General features: G+C 45.7%; 1 protein-coding gene across 1 annotated transcript in view; it reads right to left on the bottom strand.

Annotated features, from left to right (window-relative positions):
- The window catches only part of LOC103186664 (RNA-binding Raly-like protein), a 215,206-nt gene extending 192,446 nt beyond the window's left edge, over positions 1-22,760 (bottom strand). The window contains exon 1 of the mRNA XM_042340296.1: positions 22,746-22,760. The gene's annotated coding sequence lies outside the window, so the exon portion shown is untranslated. The remainder of the gene's footprint in view (positions 1-22,745) is intronic.
- Between the last annotated feature and the right edge of the window lie 2,449 nt (positions 22,761-25,209).

The following is a 25,209-nucleotide window of genomic DNA, read 5'->3' as shown; positions in this document are numbered from 1 at the left end:
ACAGCAACCCATCACCAGGAGCTGGATTTGTGCACAACTGTAACTCCAGGGGTAACTGCTCTGAAATACTTAAGCATGGCGATGGGTGTCCATGTGTCAGACACCCAGCTGGTCACGTAACAATCTTTGCCTTTGATATAGCCCTTCATCATAGCGGTTGAAACATCTCAAAGTGCTTCACAGGATTCTCAGTATAGGTTTGTCTACAGATAGTTTGGATGAAGAAAGCCCTTTGGTCTCTCAGATCTTAACCTTCCAGAACATATACTCTACCCATCCCCATCACAACATCAAGCTGCTTTTGAAATGAGTTTTCTAACAACCTATTTCAGGCATTCATTTCTTTCTAAGGAAAGAAATTGTTGTTGTGACTGCGTTTATTCTGGAGGGGAACTCGCCAGCTAAATTGCACACAAACATCCGTGAAGATAATGACCAGTATTTATTCAGGGGATTGTTGGCCAGGATACTGGGAGAGAGAGAGAGAGAGAAACTTCCTTCTCTGTTTAAATAGTGCTGTGGGATATTTAACGTCTATCCGAAGAGGCAGACAAGACCTCGGTTTAATGATCACAAGTGCTCCCCCAGCACAGCACCAGAGCATCAGCCTAGACTGTAAACTCAAAGCCCTGATGTTTGTTTGTGCCCAAACCAGAAATCATTCAGATTGATAAAGATTTCCACTATACATCTTCACAGATTAGGTTCCTGTTGAGCGAATTTGAGGTGACGGGAATCAAATAGCAAGATAATAATAATAATAATCCTTGCATTTCATATGGCGCCTTATCATGTATTCAAGACGTCTCAAAGAGCTTCACAGAACATTACTGTAAAGTAATATTTGATATTTGATTAAAAAAATGCACATGTTCCCTGTGTCACATCTGCACATCACAACTTCAAGGTGCCTTTCTTCTCCTCCATCCCACTCCCATGCTCCTATTCAGTCTAGTTCACTGCCTGCTTATTATCCAGGCAATTATGATGAATGCCAAATAAAAACACAAGTTTTTATGTATTTTGTGGGCGAAACATGGCAGCCAATTGCATACAGCAGTGTCCCACAAACAGTCGTGGATTGAGTGCCGCAATTAATATTATTATTTATCTGTTATTATTCCTGGAAGGGATTATTACCCCCGGAAAAACAATCCGCCAATTGACTAACAACCGGGTTCCTATTTGGAAACGTGCCCAACTTTTCACCCTGTCTGGGAATCGAACCCAGGTCCTCTCGCTTGCGAGGAGAGTGCTCTAACCACTGAGCTACAGGACTCCAGATGTGAGACTGTAACATGCAGTTGTGATGTTCCAGCTCGTACATCGCCAAGGTTCTTTGGTTCAAAATTTCGGGCAAGTTCAATTATTGAAACGGGAGCTCAGAGCTCCTGCTTTCAATAGCGGGCAAACAAGCCGGGTTCGGGAGATAAGAGTTGCAAAGGATCCCTTGTTATTATTTATGTCAAATTCAATATTTGGCCAAGTGCACGTGTCTATTGTGAGATTCTTTCAAAAAACAGCTCGTCACCCTTCTCAAGCCTTAACTTGGGCTACAGTAAAGGTCACGTTTATCAGCATTTAGAGAGAGTAATCAATCGGACAGTGCCCTGTTCATCACTGGGTTTAGCTCGGAGACTGAAGGGCAAAGGACTTGAGTGCTCCCAAAGTGCGGAGTTTTGATAAAAAAAAATGCCGAGGCTTTGTCACATGTTCCCCATGTCACATCTGCACATCACAGCTTCAAGGTGTCTTTCTTCTCCCGCACCCCCCCCCCCCCCATGGCCCTATTCAGTCTAGTTCATTGCCCGCTTATTATCCAGGCAATTCTGATGGAAGCCAAATAGAAACACAAGTCGCTGGGAACACTCAGCAGGTCAGGCAGCATCTATGGAGAGAAGGGATTTGAACCGTTCAAATCCCTTCTCTCCATAGATGCTGCCTGACCTGCTGAGTGTTCCCAGCGATCGTTGGTCATCGACCTGAGAGGCCAACTCACTTTCCTCTCTCCATAGATGCTGCCTGACCTGCTGAGTGTTCCCAGCCACTTCTGTTTTTATTTTGGAATTAATAATAATAATAATCCTTGCATTTGATATAGCGCTTTTCACGTCGGGAGGACGTCCCAAAGCGCTTCACAGAACACACTGTAAAGTGAATTGACTGTATATTTGTGGGCGAACGCGGCAGCCAATTGCGCACCGCAATGTCCCACAAACAGTCGTAGATTGAAAATTACCAATTTTTTTTATTATTGTTTTTGGTTTTGGAGGGGTCATTATTAGGCTCTGTGTGGAGTAAGGAAACTTGCCCAAGGTTTCGCCCTCTGCCTGGAATTGAACTCAGGTCTCTCACTTGCAAAGTGAGTGCTCTAACCACTGAGCTACAGGACTCCATTTGCTGCATCTGTCAGTATTTTGCCTTTTGATGAAAGGCATTTGCGCTCAGACCTCCAAGGAAATTTTAACCACAATCCTGGTACCTCAGATACTTCCTCCCTACGTTCCTGTTTCGGAAGCTTCTGGATAGCATTGAGGAGGAAGGACTTGCATGGAGTGACCCAGGTCTCTCTGATGGCATTCAGGCTTGTGTTTACGGATGATATTGTGCTGCTGGTGGACTCACCTGGGGACCTTCTGCGCTGCACCCGCCATCTTGAACACAAGGCCACCCTTGATGGTGGGTGCCCCCATGTGTAGAATTATGTCTCAACGGAAGACAGGGAGGGTATTGATTAGAAGATACAAGTGGCATCAGTACCAATGTCAGCCACTGCACCCCGAAACTCTGGAACACTTCTTCTATCCCTCTGCCTTGTGGCTTCTTCCCCATCTTCAGGTTGGGTCTGAAGACCTTCCTATTCGACCGTGCCTATGGTCAACTTCCCCCTCACCTGGCTGGGTGTCATGCTCCTCTGTCAAGCGCTCTGGGACGCTACCCTACGTGAGGGGCGCTCTATAAATGCAAGTCATTGTTGTTCGTTGTTGATTGTTATCAGCACCTGTGGGGTTGTTGTGGACACCCCTTTTGTTTGGATACTGCCCTGAAGGACCGTGTTGAGCGGGGGTGAAGGGCACTCTGGCTGTGCTTCACTCAGAATGTCAGAATCGAGCCAACCCTCTATGGCAGGTCAGCAGTACTCCAGGGCTCTGCTGACGACAACTAGGCTCATCGGCAGGACTTGGAAGGGCAGACTAGTCACTGGGGGCAGGGACTCTTCCCACCCTACCCAATAGGGCATCAGTTTACAGGATCAGCTCCTGTAAACCAAAGCCCTAACAACATAGGGTGGTCCTCGCTGGACAGCAGAGGGAAAGCTTACCAGACAGTGCCAGCTATGCGATTTTAGCTGGTTAGACTCCAGCAGTTAACCCAATTCACTCTGGTCCCCAAGCCTTGGCTCTTGCCAAACTGTGCCTAATAGTCTCCGGAATTAGGTGAGTAGGATGCGTCTCTCCAGGGAGGAGAGAGTGTGCATTCCACTAAACGTCTCTGGGATTTCTGTGTGTAGGTGGGATGCATAGAACTCAGTTTGGATTGGATAATCTTAAGTATGCAATGGGTTTCCGCATGTGGCAAAAAACAAAAGCTTCTACAAAAATCTTGCTCGGGTAATCAGCTAATCTGATTTTGGATATCAAATGCAAGGAGTATTATTATTATCAGAAGGGATAGAGGATGTAAATCCTGGATGATCCCGGTAATTCACACTGACTTTCTAAATACAGGATTATCCCATAACAAAGGCAAATTAGCTTTGAATGTGAACCTTTTCACTGTGCCCGAGTCAAGGCAGGCATACAATTTAGTGAGGGGGCCCGGCTTCAACTGCAGCAACAAGGTCCAAAACCAGTCTCATGGATGTCGTCTATCGCACTACATTCAGAGCACAGTTAATGCTCTTGCCTGTTCAACATCAAGTTGGGACTTTGAGCTCACAGACTGGACTGACACTCCAATACAGAGGTAAGGAACATTGCATTATTGGAGTTGCTGTCCTTTGGACAAGACTTTAAAATCAAGGTCCTGTCTGCGCCTGTACAGGTTAGCGTTAAAGATGGCACCAATTTATCTCAGTGTCTTATGGCCAATAATCCCCCAAGCGAGGGGACCCGGGTTTGATTCCTGGGCAGGGCAAAACTTTAGGCACTAATAATAATCCTTGCATTTGATATATCACCTTATCACATCTTTGAGACGTCTCAAAGCACCCCATAGAATATACTGTAAAGTAAAATGACTGCATATTTTGTGGGCAAACGCAACAGCTAATTGCGCCCAGAAGTGTCCCACAAACAGTCATGGATTGAGTGACCAGATTATTATTATGTTTTTGAAGGGATTATTGCACCTGGAAAAGCGATCCGCCAATCGACTAACAACCGGGGTCCTACTTACTTCTGGGTAAACAGAGGCGTGTGGAGTAAGGAAACTTGTCTCACATTTCACCCTGCCCGGGAATCGAACCCAGGTCCTCTCGTTTGTGAGGCGAGTGCTCTAACCACTGAGCTACAGGACTCCACAAGTTTCCTTACTCCACACATTTCTGTTTACCTAGCAGTAAGTAGGAAACCAGTTGTTGGTCGATTGGTAGAGCGCTTTCGGGATGTAATAATCCCTTCAAAGAAAAAATAATTAAATAATAATTTGGTCACTCAAATCCACGACTGTTTGTGGGACGCTGCTGTGTCCAATTGGCTGCTATGTTTCGCCCACAAAATATTCAGTCAATTCACTTTACAGTATATTATGTGAAGCACTTTGAGACGTCTCGAAGATGTGATAAGCCCTATGTCAAATGCTAGGATTATTATTTTAAGGCCCCAGTGCTGACACAATCCCCCCATCCCCAAACCTGGGAGTTAGCTGAAGGACAGAGCACAAGAGGCTATTCTCAGAGATACAGAAAGTGGCTGAACAACAGAGGAATACACAGCAATCGCTCTCTCATACAGTTCAAATAGTCTACATCATGCGCAGCCCAGAGGATGTGTGCGACCTGTCGTGAACCCACCGCCTGGAAGCAAGCCATCTCACACTCGCGGGTTTATTAAATTTAAGGATTATAACCTTATTCCTCCACTAGCTGTGATAATCCTGGCAAACACTGGTGATTAACCTGGCCTTCCAATATCATTTACGATCACAGCAAGAGCATTGCCTATGGTGCGATAAATAATGTAGGGCCTCGCCTGAAACCATATCCTGTACATTGTATGGACAAGAAATGGCCATTATTCAATCATCATCAAAGACAAGATAAACAGGAGCAGACCTTTCCCAAAGACTCTGCAATCATCTGCCTGAGCTGTGAAGCAAGAATTGCTTTAAGGCAATTTCATTGCAAGAAGACGAGAGTTTCTCCCAGGATCCTGGCCAAGAATCCACTAAGAAAATTACTCATTCACTTCACTGCTGTTTGTGGGTATTGCTGTGTACAAAATTGGCTGCTGCGTTCACAGACAAAATGCAGTCACTTACAGTTTACAGAAAAATCCTGAGAAGCGATTGAGATGATGTGATAAAGAGCGATATCAAATGCCAGGATTATAATAACAATGCTTGCATTTCATACAGTGCCATATCATGTCATTGAGATGTCTCAAAGCGCTTTATCGAGTATATTGTAAAGTGAATCGACTGTGTATTTCTGGACGAAACACGGCAGTCAATTGTACACAGCAGTGGCCCACAAATAGTCGTGGAATGAGTAACTACTTTTTTTTTGGGGGTGGACATTGTTACCCCTGGAAAGCGATCCATCAATCGACTAACAACTGGGTTACTGTAAGGTTAACAGAGGTATGTGGGGCTAAGGAACAGGGCCAAGGTTTTGTCCCACCCGGGAATCGAACCCAGGTCCTGTAGCTTGCGAGGCGAGTGCACTACCCACTACGCTACGGGAATCCACTATTACATACTATATAAAATTGTGCGAGAAACAAATTTCCTCCTGTCAGACCATTTGGTCTTAAGATTAAAATTCAGCCTCGGTTCTTAAAAAGGATTTGCTTCTAAATTTAATTGTCCATTTTTGTGCATTTTTTTGAAAAAGATAAAATTATCTTACAGGCTGAGACGAGTTGGAAATTCAGGCCGCCAGGACTTTGCTGGGGCCTGACCATGTGCTTTTTTTCATCCACGAGGAAAAAGAAATCCAAAGACAACAAATTATTAGTTACCTGTTCTTTTACTTCTGTTCCCCCCCCCCCCCCATTCCTGTAAACTCTCCACAGGGTTTCCACAATTCCATCACAGGAATAAGTTGTCGGCTTATTAAGCCTCTGAATAGGATAGAGAGACAGCCAGCGATGAGCTTGTGTAGAGCCAATGTTTAAATAATGCAAATTCTGTGTTTCTAAATTGGGGTCAAATTCAAACTGCAAGGCAGGAAGACTGAGAGACACACACAGAGAGAGAAAAAGACAACCAGAGGGAAGAGAGATACCGAGAAAGTCAGAGAGAGCAAATTGTTTTAAATGATCAAAAGAAAATTCAAACATCACAAACATGGAATACGTTTTTGAAAGATTAGACAGTTCGCTGCGATGCTTTACAGGTAAAACAGATTAAAATGTCCTGTATGTTGTTATTTTTATCCTTCAACTCCGTTCTGGGGGAGGGAAGGAGGTCTTTTGATATTGCAAGATCATAAGGGAGTTTGGATGAAGAACACACTTCGGCCCAACTGATCTCGTCCTTCCAGGACAACCACCCAATGGTTAGAAAACTGGCTCATTTGGTAGTACTCTCGCCTCAGAGTCAGATGTTTGTCTGATCACATCTAGGCTCGACTATGCTAACTCGCTGCTTGTCAGACTTCCCAACTCTTCCCTCCATAAGCTGCAGCTCATCCAGAACTCTGCAGCTCGTGTCCTCTCCCTCACCAGGCTCCGTGACCCCATCACACCCTTCAGCCTTGAGCCTCTCTGCGCCCACCCTTTGAAACTCCATCCCACAATCCCTTCACCTCACTCCCTCCCTCACCTCCTTCAAAGCCCTTCTCAAGACACTCCTCTTCGACTGCCCCACCACCAGCCCCCTGCCCTCCACCGCCCCCTGCCCTCCACCGCCCCCTGCCCTCCATACAAGTGTAATTTGTTGTTGTTGTGAGTTCAAGCCCCATGTCTCCCTGTTCAGGTGAATGGCTCGTGCTCTTCACATTGTTCAGTCCTTTAGCTCAGTGGTTCGAGCGCTCGTTTCACAAGCGAGAGACCTGGGTTTGATTCCCAGGCAGGGCGAAATGTTGGCAAGTTTCCTTACTTCTCACGCTTCTATTTACTCAGCAGTCAGTAGGAACCCAGTTGTTAGTCGATTCGTGGATCGCTTTTCTGGGGATAATATTCCCTCTCCCAAAAAATAATCATTTGGTCACTCAATCCACTCTGTTTGTTGGACACTGCTGTGTGCAATTGACTGCCATGCTTCAAGACAAGAGTGAGTGCTTCCAATTTCCACCCACATTGGATTATGCTCGAGCTCACCCCAAGTTATCCATGGGAATGGCCATAAAGAAACATACAGCAATAGTATAATAATGGTTCATGGCTTGAGCTCACATACGAGGCTGAGACCCAGCCCAAGGCTGCATACTTAGCGCAATGTCTCAGACAAGCCATGAAGCCAAGCTGCCTGATCAGTGAGGATATATCTCACAACACAGGAACAACATCAACAAATTAGATTTATATAGTGCCCTCCACGCCGGACAGCATCTCAGAACATAGTAATAGTACGAAAAAAGACTCATCAAGTTCATCTGCTACCATCCTGACTGTCCCAGCGCCTTGGGACGTCCTCCTGACTTGAAAGGCGCTACACAAATGTAACTTTGTATTGTAAATGCACAATAATGGAGATGTTGTTGGTCATTAAATCTGAAGAGAAGGACGTTTTTCCCTGGTCTCCTGGCAAATCCTCCAAGTTATTTAGTCATTCTTCTCGTGGCTGCTTGTGGGATCTTGCAAACTGGCTGCTACCAAGTCACTTTTCTGGATTGTAAATTGCCGTCGAAGCATTTGGAGATGTTTCAGTGTTGTAGGCGCTAAATCAAATGCAGGAATTAACATTTATGAATTGTTCCTCATTAAACTATCAACTGACCTTTTTACAGTACAACCCTGGTAATCATGTAAAACACCTCGCTTTCGGTCACAAGTCACTTCAAAGCAAAATCCAGCAGGTAACAGGCAGCAAGTACATGTTTGAAATGTCTCCCATAGTGCCAGCTTCACCATGTGGGGAGGTGGATCTGCACAGAGCAGCCTCCACAGCCCCTTAAACCACTCACTCACTTACTCACTCACTCAACAGGAATGCTCCAGGCTTTCCCTGCCCATAGATAGGGAATGCCATCCCTTTCTAATAGACTTTAAGATCTGCATCATTCCCAGACAACAGGCCCACAGTAGTAGGGTTACATTTTACTCCCCCCACCCCACCACCTACCCTACACAGACGCATAAAATTTCTGCATAAAGAGGACATCAGTCCTGAACATCAAATGGCTCCTTACGTTGAGTCAAAGGCAACAACAACGTATATCTCATCCTTCACGTGGGGTAGCGTCCCAGAGAGCTCGTCAGTGGCGGAGTCTGTCCCCGAGCCAGGGGAGAGCGAGGGGGCAGGTGACCGTAAGCACCATCAAAAAGAAGGTCTCTTGGTGGGATTTGAAAGTGGGAATGGAGGGAGTGCAGGGGCAAGGCGGAGGGATTGATGGAGAGCGTTCCCGAGTTTCGGGGCATAGTGGCTGAAGGCCAGTTTGCAAGATCCCTTAAAGATTGGACTCCAGCACCAATACTCCTGTGTCCATCCCAGCATCAAGCTTAGACTTCCACATGTAAGCAGATGACACACAAATCTACTTTGCCTCCTCCAGTACCAACTCCAGGTCCACCGATGTTCTATCAGCTTGTCTGGCAGACACCAGGGCCTGGGTGAGTGTAAACGTCCTGCAGCTAAATATGGGCAAGACAGAAGCCATATTCCTTGGTTCTGGTCATTGTCTTCACTCTCGCAGATCTAAACTCCTCAACCTCCCGGGGCTCTTCCTCACACTCACCGAACCAGTGTGCAATCTAGGCGTCCGATTACCAGGGTTGTTCGACCCCCAACTATCCTTCCTCTCCCACATCCGGTCCCTGACCAGGACAGCCTTCTTCCACCTCCGCCACATTGCCCGCCTCCGACCATACCTTATCCTAAATGCAGCCGAAATCTCGTGCATGCGTTTGTCACTTCCCACCTGGATTACTCCAGCCCACTCCTCGCCGGTCTCCCCAGCTCCACCATTCAGATCCAGTTAATTCAAAACTCTGCCGCCCACATACTGATCCGGACCAAACTCCGTACCCACATCTCAGCAGTTCTGGACCAGGCTCCACTGGCTCCTCATCACCGAATGGATCAACTTCAAGATCCTCACACTCTCGTGTTCAAATCCATTCACTCTCTGGCACGTCCCGACCTCTCCCACCTCCTCACTCCCCAACCCACCACCCGGCATCTCCGCTCGACTGGCACCAGCCTCCTGCTTGCCCCTCGCATCTTCCACCCCACCTCAGCCACTTTCAGCCACTACGCCCCTCAATCCCTCCGCCTTGCTCCCTCTCTCCACTCTTTCAAGTCCTGCCCGAAAAGCTTCCTCTTCGACCGTGCTTACGGGCCCCTCCCCCCCATACACACAGCTCAGGAGTCAGGCTCCGCCACTGTTAAGCGTCTGAGATGCCACCCTGAGTGGAAGGCGCTATATAACTGCAAGTTGTTGTTGTAGTTCCAATCACTGAGCCTGTTCAGCAGCACTGAATTCCGTGGTCTTCACTATGGTTTGCAGGACATTGTGCTGTATAAATGAGCAATTGGGTTACCACACTGCAGCATAACCCATTAATGTTGAGGTCTTAGGGCAGCTCATTGGGAGTCTTACCGCACCGCACAGAACATTTATCAATTATAACAGCTATTCAATTGGGCCTTAATGTTAATTGTATCAAAGCCTCGCAGTTTACAATGGAAATATTGATATAACCACCACTTCATTGTGACACATACATATACACGCTCACACATATGGGGAGGACTTCCCAAGACAACAACAACAACTTGGATTTATATAGCGCCCTCCACGCCAGACGGCATCTCAGAGCGCTTCACAGTAACGATCCCAAGACCAAACCAGGGGGAGGGGGAGGAAGGTGACCAAAGGGGCGGTCGAAAAGAAAGGTCTTCAGCAGGGACCTGAAAGTAGGAAGAGAGGGAGCGAAGCGAAGGGAGTGAGGAAGGGAATTCCAGAGCCTTTGGGGGAATTGATGGCCAGGACGCTGTGAGAGAGAAACTCACAGCGAGAAACCCTTTTTACCAATACTACTATAGGATCTTTAACATCCTGTGATGGCCTGTGGCTCAGTCGTTAGAACACTCGCCTCGCAAGCGAGAGACCTGGGTTTGATTCCCAGGCAGGTCGAAATGTTGGGCAAGTTTCCTCACTCCACACGTATACTCCGTTTACTTAGTAATAAGTAGGAACTCGGTTGTCAGTCAATTGGCGAATCGCTTTTCCAGGGGTAATAATTCCTCCAAAAAAGCAACAATTTGGTCACTCAATCCTCGACTGTTTGTGGGACGCTGCTGTGCGCAATTGGCTGCCATGTTTCGCCCACAAAATACACAGTCAGTTGGCTTTACAGTTTATTCTGTGAAGCGCTTTGAGACGTCTCGAAGACGTGATAAGGCGCTGTATCAAATGCAAAGATTATTACTATTATCATCAACCTGAATAGGTAGACGGGACTTCAGTTTTACGTCTCATCTGAAGGACAGCACCCCCGATAATACAACACCCCCACTCCCCCCAGCACTGCATTGGAGCGTCAGCTTAGACTATGCGATTCCAAGTCCCGACGCGTGGCTGGAACTCACAACCTGGGCACTTTATGGGTTTACACGGGTTTAAGCTCACGCTCCATTTCGTTTCATTCGCTGCGACACCCCTGCAGCGAACGAGACACTCACACATCGGTCTCCTCTGTATTCAAAAGTAGGTCACAGAACAGAGAGAGAGAAAAAAAGAAGCATTCGCATTCAGCTTCTCCAAATTATCCTTCCCAAACCCTCAAGTGAGCAACACCCTGGAGTTTAAAGTTATTTTAGATTGTGGCGAGACCTCATTTTATGGGGTCGTGCGAGGCGGAAGGGTGGGGGGTGGAAGAGGGTGTGGGGGTTAGGTTAAGAGTAAATTGTCTACCACTTTACAAAATGGCATTTGGCCAAAAGATTCACAAGTTGTTGAGACGTCTTAAAGCGCTTGACGGAACATTCTGTAAAGTGAATTGCCTGTATATTTTGTGGGCAAAACATTGCTGTTCTTTTGCTATCTTTTTGCAGAAATCGATTGATCTCGCGTGCACACACGCACAGGGCACACTCACACGCACACAGCAACATTGCTAATGTATTCACCACTACAAGTGCCGAGCGACTGGGAACGGTGAAATACATTGCTTGCTGCTGAGGCTGAAAGACAACGGCCCTCAACGTCCAGGAGATCTGAGCCGTTGACACAGGTCTCCTTACACCAAGGGGAAAGCAGGAGCCTGAACTTCAGCATCTCACAATACGCAGGAGCTGATTACACAAAGCCAGCACCACCAGCCAGGTCTGTTCTTCTGCCAACAAAAGTAATCTTCTGTGATTTTCTTCTAATTATATCACTGGGAAAAGCCAGTTAATAATCTGCTCGGCTGAAACACTCCTGTTCCAATCAGTACATCAAGAGTGAGCAAGGACAAGAGCTGTAAGCTATAACACACACCACCGTCAGTGTCAGCACAGCCAGCCTCACACCACTCAAACATCACACACCTCAGCGTAACCAGTGTATCTTACGCTCACTGCCAGCCCGGCTATCGCAACAGCACCTCTCAGTGGGCACGGCAGGGCCGAGGGTTACAACAGTCCCCGGGCACATCAACAGGAGTGAAATTCTACCTAGTCTTAGCCTGGTGCGAGTGCGATCCACAACCTGTGGAACATTCTTGAATCCTGTCTGTATTGCAGAGTCTCTTCTTTAAGAACCTAAATTCTTACCGGCTGAAATTAGGTAGAATTTGATTGGAATCGACAAGAACAACAACTTGCGTTTACACAACGCCTTTCATGTCAGAAGGACGTCCCAAGGTGCTGGACAGTTAAGGGTTTGGGGGTTGGAATCAAGAGGACACTCGGTGTGGGGGGGAGCGAGCTCTGGGCTCACCCGTTTGTGTTTGGACGCTGCTGTGCGCAATTGGCTGCCGCGTTTCACCCACAAAATATACAGTCAATTCACTTTACAGTATATTCCTTGAAGTGCTTTGAGATGTCTCAAAGACGTGATAAGGCGCTGTATCAAATAAAGGGGTTATTATTATTATTATTATCCTTTACACAAGCCAACGTCTCAGAGTGCTTATTTGTATTTGTCCTGAGAGCACTCACGCTATTGGTGACCAGACAACTCCTCCCGACTCTAGGAGGGAGATTAAAATTGCAGAGACAAGTGGAGGAGGAAAAGTCTTTGAATAAAAAGACACCAAAAAGTTCAATATACGCACGTGTTGAATTTGCCAATGGCCCAAATTGTAATCCCATAAAACTGCAGGATGACAAGCATAAAACGCATCAAGTCACACTATAATAGAATTCAGCCAATTGCTTCTGGGACTGTAAGTTTTATTTTACTGCCGAAACATGCACGGGGGTAAGAGATCCAGTAAATGGAATTAATCACTAAAGCCAGCGAGCTTTCAAGGTCACCAAGTACATAACAGATAAAACACTCATGTCACACCTTTACAGTCCCAGCTTTAAACAGTTAAAATTATTATTTCTCCTTCTACCACCATCTTTCGCCACAAGATATACAGTCACTCTACTTTACTTTTTTCTGTGAAGCACTTTGAGAATCTCAATGACGTGATAAGGGGTTATATATCGAAAGCAAGAATTATTAATAATTTTATTATAATAATAATAATCCTTGCATTTGATATAGCGCTTTTCCCGTCGGGAGGACGTCCCAAAGCGCTTCACAGAACACACTGTAAAGTGAATTGACTGTATATTTGTGGGCGAACGCGGCAGCCAATTGCGCACAGCAATGTCCCACAAACAGTCGTAGATTGAAAATGACCAATTTATTATTGTTTTTGGTTTTGGAGGGATTATTATTAGGCTCTGTGTGGAGTAAGGAAACTTGCCCAAGGTTTTGCCCTCTGCCTGGAATTGAACTCAGGTCTCTCGCTTGCAAAGCGAGTGCTCTAACCACTGAGCTACAGGACTCCACAAATCATCTTGCAGATCTTACACAATTGGCTGCCAACGTTTCTCATTTGCGTCATTGGAATTTGAATTGTAATAATAATCCTTGCAGTTGATACAGCGCCTTATCACGTCTTCAAGACGGCTCAAAGGCGTATTTGTCTTTGTATGTGTCCTGAGTGTAGTTATTGTGACAATCAACCATTTAAACAATAGTCAAAACATTTAAACTTCACTTTTTGTGTAAAAGCACCTCTCAAAGTGCACAACACATGTAGTGATGGGAACCAAGCAGGGAAATCAGAGGATTAAAGGGGTTGAGCAAAGGCACATCCAAAGGGATTTGGGTTTAAGAGTTGAAGGTGGTTGAAGCAAGAACAGAGGCTAAATGGATCTGAGCGAGAGATCCAGAGGATAGGGCGGAGTGACTAAAGGCTTAGCCACTGATTGTGGAGCAAGGTACAGACCAGTCAGGAGTGGACTGGAGGAGACAACACATGGACAAAAATAATAATAATCCTTGCTTTTGATATAGTACCTTATCACGTCATTGAGACATCTCAAAGCGCTTCACAAGATACACTGTAAAGTGAATTGACTGTGTATTTTGTGGGCGAAACGTGGCAGTCAATTGCGCACAGCAGCGTCCAACAAAGTCGTAGATTGAGTGACCAATTATTTTTTTGGAGGGATTGTTACCACCGGAAAGCGATCTGCCAATCGACTAACAACCAACTTACTGCTGGGTAAAGAGATCTAGTTAAAAAGATCAGATTCTCTCAGCAGTGAATGGCTGGAAACCTCCCATCAGTTCCTGGAGTGTCACACAGACAAGGTCACCTGGTACACAGAAACAGAGACATTCAATTTAACTTGTCCGCCCCGGCGCTCATATTCCACAGAAGCCACTCCTCCAAATCCTCACTCCATACATTCCCTTCTCACATGTACAGCATTTCCTTTTAACTGCATCGACGCTTTCTGCTTCCAGAGGCAGGATCCACGTTCTCACATCCTCTGCGTAAACATGGCCCTCCTTAACTCCCCGTTTGATCTGTAAGTAGCTTTTACACAGGGTGACGAGAAAGTCGTGATAACTACCCTATTATCTGAAAGAAAACTACCATTTCTTTAAGACTTATTATATATTGTGATGGCATCACAACGTTTTGGTCACCATGTGTTTATGCCTCCTTGTGTTGGGCTCAGCAATAAGTGGAAACGTATTAAAATTAATTAATTAAGAATTAAAGCCTTGCAAAATGGGAAGAGCAAGAGGCAGAAGTAACGAAAGATAGTGCGGTGACCAAAAGATTTCTCCCCAAGTGATATACTTCCTGCGTGGCTGGCATTGAGTTCTGATCTTGAGTGCTACAAACAACCATTGATATTCTACGAACTGCACGTACCAAGACACTGCATCTAAGTGAGAACATTTCGAGCTACAAACAAGATGGGAATCAACCTGCCACATGTGTTCAGTCTCGTTAACCCAATAATTAACCAGAGACACTGTACGGCATGAAGGGCGCTATATAAATGCAAGTTGTTGTTGTAATTGCTCACGTTTTCCAAGACACAGAATATATTGTTTCGCTATATCTAGAATTCTAGACCAAGAATTTCTAAATTCCAGTCTGTGGAGACTCCTGGAACATACCTATCGACCCCCAAGCCCCCCACTTCACCCCCACCCTTCCCAGGCAAAACTAAGACTGCCACAAGCCACATACACTGGCACAGCCACACTTAGCTACTAGGAGACGCAAACAACAGCTGGGGAAACAAAGCTCCATCGAGAACAGCTGGCTGGGGTAAACGAGAGAAAAAAACGTGGATTAACACTTTAAAAATAAAGCAGAAATTCCAAGAGGTCTCCATTTCTTAGACAATAACCTTCTGTCCATACCCTCACCCCATAGCTTCCCTCCTTTGGTTGTCAAGGCTAGATCCCATTTAATAATAAATAAGCCTTGCATCTGATATAGCTCCTTATTGCATTGAGATGTCTAAAAGCGCTTCACACGATTTTACTGTCAAGTGTCATGACTATTCGTGGGCGAAACGCGGCAGCCAATATGCTCACAGAGCTGTCCCAGAAACAGCTATGGAGTGAGTGACCCAATTTAATTGGGAGATTGTTGGCCAGCACACCAGGAGAGAGAGAGAGAAACTCCCTTCTCTTTTTGAATAATGTCATGGGATCTTTAACATCCCCCTGAACCGGTAGGTTTAACATCTCATCCTAAGTACGATACCTCTGACAAAGCAACACACCCTGAGCACTGCATTAGAGCATCAGCTTAGTACTATGTGCAGTCCGGAAGTGGGATTCGAACCCACAAGCTTCTGACTCAAAGACGAGATCACTGGCACTAAGCCTGAAGGACAAACATTTGCCCATCTTCCAGACGACATGATATTGTTCTAAAATCTTCCTAAGACAGCATTGTCCTTTTGGACTTTGTGTGTGGATATAGATTATTCTCTGATTTGTATACATTTATTACATTTAATTCTTATCCTACGATTTCCAAAATGTCCTTTACAACTCGGATCTTTTTTTAAATAAAAGATCTGGCATTAAAACAGTGACGGCTTACCCCCTGACTGACTTACCGCTGAGTGGAAACAGGTGCCTCACATAACCTTGAAGATCTCGATTTCAAGTGAGCGAAAGAAAATCTCATGCAAAGAGAAAACAAAAAGAGTTGAAATGTGTATAAATCCATCCCAGAGAGATTTCTCCTAGAAACAGAGCACAGAAAGGCACAGAATTCTAGCATTTTGAAGGCTACATGTTGAATTAATTTTTCTTTACATACATCACACCATGCTTGATCAAACTTTGTCTTCTTTTTCCTAATTCTTGTGGGAGCTGGCAATGCACACAACAGCAGGTAAGAGAAACTTCAAAATACATGTCCACAGTTCACTGTTTGCTGCCAGAGAAAGGGATGAGGATTCCAGTCTTTGGCCCCCCAAAATACACAGTCACTACACTTTACAGTATATTCTGTGAAGCGCTTTGAGAAGTCTCGAAGACGCGATGAGGCGAGATATCAAATGTGAGAATTATTATTTTATTATTATTTCAGTTGCATTTTATGCAGAAGTACAGCCTGACGTGGCTTCTGATGGGTTTTGTTAAGGCAAAAAGGAAACAGATGTTGACTTTAGCGAACGCATCAAATCCTCACATCTTAACCGTTTGCACTGCTTCAAAAGTTTTGGTGGCAATGAGTTTTCGTGCTGGTTCTTCGTGCTTCGAATCCAGCCCAGATGTGAATTATAAACACTCTTTTCTCTTGTTTAGCTCCACACGGTTCCAAACTGTTAGAACGTGTGTTGATTTTTTAGGGGGAAGGGGACGTGCACATACACATTTTTTTTTGTGTTATAACAGGGCGCGGTGTAGGGCAACCTCCAGAAAGAACTTCCGGGTTACAAGGTCATCAATGACTGCATTTATAATAATAATAATCCTTGTATTTGATCACGTCTTCAAGAAGCCTCAAAGCGCTTCACAGAATACACTGTATAGTGAAACAAAACGCGGCAGCCAATTGGGCACAGCAGTGTCCCACAAACAACTATATCAAACACAAGGATTATTATTATTATATCAGTGCCAGCCCCTGAGATCATCACCACAAAGTGTGCAGTCGCACTCAGCACCAATCAGCCCACACATATAAACATGACAAGGAACAGGAAGAGGCCATTCAGCCCCTCGAGCTTGTTCCACTATTCTATAAGATCATGGCTGATCTGTACCTCAACTCCAATGACCCGTATCCCTTGATACCCTGACCTAACAACTATCTATCCACCTCAGTCTTGAGGATGTGAATGGATCCCGCATCCACAGCCTTTGAGGGAGAGAGTTCCAGGTTTCCACTGGCCTTTGAGTGAAAAACTGCCCCTGATTTCACTCCTAAATGGCCAGGCTCTAATTTAATGATGATACCCCACCCCTGTTCTGGATTCCCCACCAGAGGAATTCATTTCTCTGTATCTCCCGTATCGAATCCCTTTATTATTTTAAACAATGCCATTGCAGCTCTGACCCAAACACAATGTCCTCTCCGCCCACGTCTCTCCTGGTGTCCTGCCCCCCCCCCCCCCCCACACACACACACACACACACAGATAAATCATCCATTTGCTTCATGGCTGGTGGTGGGACATTGCTGTGTGCAAATTGCCTGCTGCGTCCACCTAAAAATACACACACGGTACATTTGATTCCCTGTTGCAACACTTTGATGTTCATAACACAAAAATAATTTTATACTAGCGTCCTCCAACTCACAACACGTTCGTGGGTGAAATTGATGGAGAGCGCATGACAGATGTCTCGCAGTGGGGGTGTTACACACTCACGCAACACAAAATAATTCGCCCACAAAATACACAGTCACTCCACTTAACAGTATATCCTGTGAAAACCCTTCAAGACAGCTTGATGATGTGATGAGGCGCTATATCGAATGCAAGGATCATTATTAATGATCATGATTAATACTAGTGCTGAGCGGAGGAGGAGGAGAAAGAATTGAGTTCCATCACTGCATCCCGCCTGGCCTGCAGACAGGGAAAGGTGACAACATTGAGATTACAACACAGGACTTTCACCAAACATTGAGGGGCGCAGAGTTAAAGTATTGGCTAACTGCTCCCCTTACCAGTTATTTTCTTGATAGAGCCACAGCTCAACTACAACTGGGGTCATAGTAACAGGGAACGGGGGGGCGGAGGGGGGAGGGAGTCAGCTGCCTAATTGCTGCCCCTCACTCAAACTCCTGTGTGTCTACACACATGGCCATACAGCTCACAACAGTCTCAGGTTCCATCCCTGCTACAAGCGCTCCGAAACGTTACCCCCCTATGAAGCATGTTATATAAATGCAAGTTGTTGTTGTTGTTCTCAGCCGGGTAAAATGCTTCATCAAAGGTGAATCCCATCCCCTCTCCCCATTTGTGGCTACGTCAGGATAAGGGGTAAAATAATTCACCCAAAAAAAAGAATAATTTGGTCACTCAATCCACGACTATTTGTGGGACTCTGCTGTGCGCGATGGGTTGCCGCTTCTGCCCACAAAATATACAGTCACTCCACTTTGCAGTGTATCCTGTGAAGCGCTTTGAGATGTCTCAATGACGTGATCAGGCGCTATATCAAATGTAAGTATAAGCCCCCTGCTCCCCATTCAGCAGTGCCTGAGCTCCTAAATGAACAGCCAAGTCACTGTATAACGGCAGCAATCACTCCTGAGGAGGTCAGAAAACCTATTACCTACAGCTTCACTGTAACCTCAAAGACATTCTCTTTCAGATGAGACATTAAACCAAGATTCCCGCTGCTTGTCAACAATAATAATAATATTTCCTGCATTTGATACCGCGCCTTATCACATCTTGGGCAAGTTTCCTTACTCCACACGCCTAATAATAATCCCTCCGAAACAAAGCAATAATAAATGGGTCATTTCAATCCACAGCTGTTTGTGGGACGCTACTGTGCGCAATTGGCTGCCGAATTTTGCCCACAAATATATGGTCAATTCACTTTACAGTCTATTCTGTGAAGCGCTTTGAGATGTCTAGAAGACGTGAAAAGCGCTGTATCAAATGCAAGGATTATTATTAATATCTTCTAAATATCTCAAAGCACTTCACAGAGTATACTATAAAGTGAATTGACTGTATAGTTTGCGGCAGCCAATTGTACACAGCAGTGTCCCACAAACAGTCGTGGATTCGGTGACCAAATTAATTATTATATAGATTTTTGAAGGGTTTATTAACCCCAGAAAAGCGATCCACGAATCGACTAACAAGCGGGTTACCTCCTTACTACTAGGGAAACAGAGACATGTGTGTGTGGAGTAAGGAAACTTGCCTCACGTGGGAATCGAAACCAGGTGATCTCGCTTGTGGGTGTTGTAGATCCGGGGACACGAGGGAGAATGGGGCGCCTAGACCTGACCCTAACCAAAGACAGTCCCTCATCAAGATAGATTGATCACGGCTCCATGTGGCACAGCTGCCACAGGCGTCCTCAAACACACAGTCACTACACTTGGTAAGTGCTTCGAGACATTCCAACATTGTGGGCATTGGATCAAATGCAAAGGTTGTTACGAAAGCCAAACATCAATAGTATTTTGAAGAAAAAGTGCACGTTATAACAATAGCAGAAAGCTTAAGGCAGCAATTCCAGCTGGGATTTTTTTAATGCAGAAATTTGCTGTCAGGGATTGTTATCAGAAGTACTCACACCAATAACTGCCTTGTAGCTCAATGTCAGACAACCTAGCCTGAAGATTCCTGCGTATGGGAGAGCGCGAGAGAGGAGAGATAACACAAGACACATTCCGAGGGTTAATAACTCTTACGCATAAAAAAATTATGCTCCACAGATCTCACAGTGAATTTTATATATATATGTATATAAAAATCAATACAATAACACTGTTCCTTCCAAGGAACTCCAAAATCAATACACAACAAGGCAGAATCCTCTTGAGCTCTATTAGAAACCCACCAGCAATATAATGAGGAACTAATACTCTAGCACAGTCTAACACAGCAGAACAGGAATAATTAGCAGCCCCTATTTCTAGTTAGCTACTACAGTACCGAATACATGATTCTTAGAGAGAGACAGAGAGAGAGAATGCAAGCGCATTGTAATGTATTTTGCCCACAAACTATACAGTCAAAACACTCTACAGCGTATTCTGTGAAGCTCTTTGAGACATCTCGAAGACGCGATAAGGCGCTACATCAAATACTAGGATTATTGTTATTATTACTACTACAGTATATATCGGAATGGTAGTTGAAACAGAATTAAGGAAATCCCTGATGTGAGGCAGAATGAATTGGACCAAAAAAAACACAGAATGTCACTCGAAATGTCTTTTTTTAAATGCGTCTTTTTTAAGAATTAAAAAGAAATCCTACCTTCTCGGTGTCAGTCAGGGGTTCCTCATAACGTGAAATGGGCAGGATTAAATCCTGGGGTGAAATAGGCGTCAGATACCAGCGAGTGATGTAGAGGGCACTAGAATTAGTGTGTAGACTGGGTAGAACACTATCACACACTGTCCACAAGACAGTGTCTGGTCCTCATACATAACAAGGCGAGCAGCTAAGGCTCTGACATTCGCTCTTCACAGTGATCTGGAGTATCTAAAGGCGTTTCTACCGTTACACTGCAAAAATCCTGTCCTCAATCTCACCGGGCAATAGAACACAAAAGGTGGGATTGAAAGATCCTTCCCATTAGCAAGTCGTTAGACAAATACACTTATTGATTTCCTTTCTCTCTCCCCCTTTCCCCTTCACAGCAAATGGGTTTAAACAGCAGAGATAAGGGAAGTCTTCCCCCTTAGCCTATTTTATTGACATTGGGACAGTTTAGTTGCCAGGGCTTATCTGGAGGTGGAAAACAGTCACACGACACTAACAGTAGCTTCTTGTTATAACTAAACCCGATGACACGTTCTCAATTAATAAAGATGAAAGAGATAAAACAGCCATCCCTCTCACCCTCTCTGTCTCTCTCACTCTCTCCCTCTCTCTCTCCCTGAAGCTGAAGGATGAGCAATGAAAGGGGTCCTCCAATAACACACACACACACACACACCCCTTCTTCACCAGATACCATGTTCATTGTACAAATTCACGGTTTACTGAGTATTGATTGCACTCTCTGCTCCCACTCTGCTCCATCCATTATATTCAAGGCATTATATTCAATAGCTGGAACACACACTGAAACACAGGGCTGCATCTGATGGGCAGAATTGCAAACACACACATATATATATACACACACACACCACCCACACCACCACTCAAGCACATCGATGTCTTTAATATTAAACCCTCCTTTTGTCCCCCTGCAATCACATCACATCACACCTGCAAACAACAGCTGATCTCGTCAATTCCATCTGGTCAGTGTCTGTCCTGTTCCCTCTCGTCATCTGTATTAACCCATGGATTATTCAGTGCATTTTTGCATTCATTCCCCCCCTCTCCCCCCTCTCCCTGTTCGCTTTTCCCACTGAAAATCGTGACACACATTCTGGAAATCACCAGAAACACCAAAAACCACCAAAGTCACACAGTTGAGGTGCAGCCCAGAGATCGGTTGCATTATTGACCAGAATAAGACACTCATAAACGCTCCGGACTATTCCTGGGGGTTTGGAAAAGCAATGGGTCTCACTTTTAGATCAATGTGTCCCTCTCACAGGGGTTTTGCTAAAGCCTTAAAATGACAACACAGCTCCAATTTAATGAGAATATTCCTTTATTTCCATTCCCCCCCCATATGGATATTGGATGTCAGTTTCACAGTGCAATTCCACTCCAAAAAAAAAATCATCGATAAGTAAGTTCGCACAGTTATATCCCAGAGAAGTTTGGACAGCAATCAGATTGGTCCAAAATACCAATAATTTATATACTGTACATAAGAAAGCGAAGAGTATAGATTCCTCCAAGACGTTTGCAGCAAAAATATACATATATATATATATATGTGTGTGTGTGTGTGTGTGTGTGTGTGTGGATATATATATATATATATATATAAAACAGGAGGAAAAGAAAAAAATATGTAGGTCAGGATCAAGATTTTGGGGAAGACAAAAAACCTTCAAAAATTAGATTTTTTTTTAAAGAAAAAAAAACTTGTCCCCAATCAACTGTCAAAGTCATTCCCTACTCAGAACTGAAGCATTTAGAAAACATGCAGTCACATCAAAACCCACCGAGTCCTTCACCTGCATTGCACTCCACAACCCCTCCAATTCACTCCCCACAAAAAAAAAAGAAGAGGTTTTGCAGGAAAAAAAAAACAGGGAAAGAAAAACAATGACTTCGTGGCTTTGCTTTGGCATCAAAACAGTTCCCAAAGTGCAAAAGCCTCGGACATTCCTCCCCCCAAAAAAACCACACAAGTCAGAGGTTTGTAATGAATATTTCTGCACCAACTGCATTGCGCCTCAGTCCCCAATCGCTGTGCAATAAATTCATATTTCATGAAATAAATCCACGCGCCGACATTCTCTCCTCATCTCCAGAGGAAAAAAAATAACACCACCGAAAAAAAAAAGGAGCGCCGCTCTTTAACCGTCGCGACAGATTTCCATTGCGTTCCTCTCTCTCTCTTTTTTTTTTAAAAAAAATAAATTTCTTCCATTAAAATATATATTTCAGGAAAAAAAAATGCCCTCAAAAAAAAAACCCCTCTCACCGTATAGTCAGCCCACACCCCCCCCCCCCCCACCCACTCCCCCCACAAAAAAAATACACGACCGTTTTGCTAGAAATTGCAAGAAAAAAAAAGTTATGAGTTATTTCATCAAAATCATCCAAAAAAAAAGAAAAAAAATAGAATAGTTGTGTGTCTCAGAGTGTCCGCTACTCACCAGCACCGGATACTGAGTACCCACTACACACACTGACTTGTTACACTGTACACCGCACACACACACACACACGCACACGCACAATGGTGGACGCTTTCGCTTTCGCTGCCCCCTCCCGGCACCCGTCCGGCGAGACTGCGCCTGCGCCCCGCGGGCTTCTGCGCATGCTCATTCGGGACCTTGTGACACATTGAGAGCGGCTTTGCCAGGATCGCTGACTGGCAAGGTGTGCAGGAGGCCCGCCCCACGTGATTGCTCTCATCACTATCACCTGCCCTCCATCTGCCAAGTGGGGGGGGAGGGGGAGGGGGGGGGAAGGGGAGGGGGAGGGGGGGGAGGGGGGGGAGGGGGGGGGAAGGGGAGGGGGAGGGGGGGAAGGGGAGGGGGAGGGGGGGGTTGTCTTATTATCTGTTTGCAAACAGCACGTTGTTATTATTATTATTTACAATAATGGTGAATTTGGTATAGCGCCTCATCACGTCACAAAGCGCTTCAACAACAACAACAACAACATTACATGTGTGTAGCGCCTTTCACGTCAGGAGGACGCCCCAAAGCGCTGGACAGTGACAGCATTTCAGACCCGAGCTGGGGTCGGGGGGGGGGGGGAAGGGAGGGGAGGGGGGTGGCTGATGGCGTGGTTGAAGAGGAGGGTCTTGAGGCGGGACTTGAAGGAGGCTAAGGAGGGGCTGAGGCGGAGTGATTGGGGGATGGAATTCCAGAGGTTGGGGGCAGAGTGGCTGAAGGCTCTACCACCAATGGAGGGGCGGGTGGGTCGGGGGATGTGGAGCAGCCGGAGCCGGCTGAGCGGAGGGAGCGGGCGGGTTGGTAGGGGTTTAGGAAGTGGCAGAGATAGGGTGGGGGGAGGCCATGGAGGGCTTTGTAGGTGAGGACCAGGATTTTGAACTGGATCCCCTGAAGGATAGGGAGCCAATGGAGTCGGGCGAAAATGGGGGAGATGGGGTCACGGAGTTTGGTGCGGGAGAGGACACGGGCTGCAGAGTTCTGGATTACCTGCAGCTGTGGAGGGAGGAGTTGGGAAGGCCGACAAGCAGGGAGTTTGCATAGTCGAGCCTGGAGGTGATGAAGGCATGAACAAGAGTTTCAGCGCCTGAGGGGTGAGGTAGTGGCGGAGTCGGGCGATGTTACGGAGGTGAGGGAAGGCAGAGCGGGTCATGGCTTGGATGTGGGGAAGAAAAGACAGTTGAGGGTCGAACAAGACACCCGGGTTCCTGACTGGCTGGTGAGTTGAAGTGTGGAACCATGGAGGTTGATGCTGCCGGAGCCTGAGGTGCTGAGGGCCAATCAGGAGGGCCTCAGTCTTGTTCACTTTCAATTGTAGGAAATTTGCCCTCATCCAGGAGTTGATGTCTGACAGACAGTCTGTGAGGACAGCAGTGGTCCTGGAGTTGAGGGTTGAGGCAGAAAGATAGAGTTGGGTGTCATCCACATACATATGGAAGTTGACCCCATGTAGGTGGGTGATGTCACCAAGGGGGGAGCATGGAGATATTAAAGAGGAGAGGGCCAAGGACAGAGCCCTGGGGGACACCGACGTGACAGTGCGGAGGCTGGAGGAGAAAAATGGAGATGGTGAGAGAGATAGGAATCGAACCAGGCAAGGGCAGGTCTGTGAAGATTGAATAAAGCGGAGAGACGATGTATGAGGTTGGAGTGGTCGACAGTGTCGAAGGCGAAAAAGAGGTCGAGGAGGACAAGGAGGCAGAGGGAGCCCTGATCACAGATGTTCAGAATGTCATTAGTGACTGTGACCACGGCTGTTTCTGTGCTGTGGGCAGTGTGGAAGCCGGATTGGAGAGGTTCAAAGAGGGAATGGCGAGAGAGAAAGGAGCGGAGCTGGGACGCGACGACTCGTTCCAGGACCTTGGAGAGGAATGGGAGCTTAGAGGTGGGGCGGTAGCTGGAGAGGAGGGATGGGTCCAGGATTTACTGAAAAGTTTAATAACTGTGTGTTTGTAGGTGAATGTGGCAAGGTGTGAAACTGACTGCATTTAATTGTTTTAATCGTAATCACTCCCCCCACCTCTTATTTCATCATTCAGCATGGCAATTTGTGTCGTTTTCTGCTTACAAACAGCACGCTAAAATAATCATTTGATGTAGTGTCTAATCACGTCTTCGAGTTGCCTGATAGTGATATTGAGAGGGAAGGGATTTAACTTGAAAGAAGCAAAATCAAATGCAAGGATTATTGTTATTATTTTATAACCAGTTCAACAAATAACCATGAAGTGAACAACCGATTCACTTAGGGGAATTGTTGGCCAGGAAACTGGGAAAAACTCCCAATTCTCTTCTCTTTTTGAACAATGTCCCGGTATCTTTAACATCTCCCTGAACAGCGAATCTCAGTTTAATCCTCTTCTGAAACAAAATCCCTTTGACCGTGTAGAGGAGGCTTCTCCACCACTGCAATGAAGGGTCAGCTTGTACTGTCAGATCA

The sequence above is a fragment of the Callorhinchus milii genome, unplaced genomic scaffold (assembly GCF_018977255.1).
Source record: "Callorhinchus milii isolate IMCB2004 unplaced genomic scaffold, IMCB_Cmil_1.0 Scaffold14, whole genome shotgun sequence".
NCBI lineage: Eukaryota > Metazoa > Chordata > Chondrichthyes > Chimaeriformes > Callorhinchidae > Callorhinchus > Callorhinchus milii.
This window is presented reverse-complemented; position numbering and strand designations above follow the sequence as displayed.